Raw genomic sequence first — 1,011 nt, forward strand, 5'->3', positions numbered from 1 at the left:
GCCGGGAAAACGGTTTTATTTTTATTTCTGATTGTTTTTGTAGTCTAGATTATTTCCCTTTTGTCTCAGCGAGCGTTAGTTCTCTGAGACAATTCTCACATTTGCTTCTAGTTTTTGTTTATGACCAGGTGTTCCAGATCAGGTTACATCCCATTCGATTATGAGATCGAACGTTCCTTCCATAGACAGAAAAATCTCTACAAGCAAATCCTGGCGGATTCTGGTGATAATAACAATAATCACCGCGATCCTCCGACTGGTTCTAGCGATTTAGAGACATCATCAGACGCAGAATCAGAGATGACGGCTCCAAAGAAGCTTAGTGATTATTCACAACTAAAACTTACGGATTTTCCGCATCTCACCCCTACTCCGGCTCTTGATGGGGTTCAATTTGAAATTAAACCTCAATTTATAACGATGATAGAGAGGAAGCAATTCAGTGGAGCCAAGGGTGAAGACCCGAATCTTCACATTGCCGACTATTGTCAATATTGCAACACCATCAGGCAAGCCGGGGTCACTCAAGACGTAATCAGGGAGATTCTCTTTCCCTTCTCTTTAAATGGAAAAGCTAAATTGTGGTTTAATGGCTTAAATAGAACTACACTTGGTATAAATGACTGGGAAACACTCGTTTTGAATTTCTATAACAAGTATTATCCTGCAGAGAGAACAGCCGTACTACGGAGTGCGATCTAGAACTTTGCCCAAGAAGCCGATGAATCTTTATATGAGGCTTGGGAGAGGTTCAAGGATTTACAAAGAGATTGCCCCCACCATAATTTAGCACAATGGAAGTTAATCCAAGCCTTTTATAATGGCCTTGGAAATTCTTCTCGAATAATTTTAGACTCTGCAGCTAGTGGGAGATTTATGAATCTTGATGTTGATGATGCAGGTCAGGTTATTGAAGACATGGCGATACACAATTCCCAATATGGGAACCCTAGAGGATTTGCTAACAAGGGGAAGCATAGTGTCGACTCTGTATCCTTTTTGCAAGCTCAA

General features: G+C 40.9%; 1 non-coding gene across 1 annotated transcript; it reads right to left on the reverse strand.

Annotated features, from left to right (window-relative positions):
• Positions 1–681: 681 nt before the first annotated feature.
• LOC145560935 (small nucleolar RNA R71) lies at positions 682–788 on the reverse strand. The gene has a single exon (XR_014093526.1). It is a non-coding gene; the product is annotated as a small nucleolar RNA R71 (small nucleolar RNA).
• Between the last annotated feature and the right edge of the window lie 223 nt (positions 789–1,011).

Source organism: Chenopodium album, chromosome 9, assembly GCF_948465745.1.
Source record: "Chenopodium album chromosome 9, dcCheAlbu1.1, whole genome shotgun sequence".
Classification (NCBI taxonomy): domain Eukaryota; kingdom Viridiplantae; phylum Streptophyta; class Magnoliopsida; order Caryophyllales; family Amaranthaceae; genus Chenopodium; species Chenopodium album.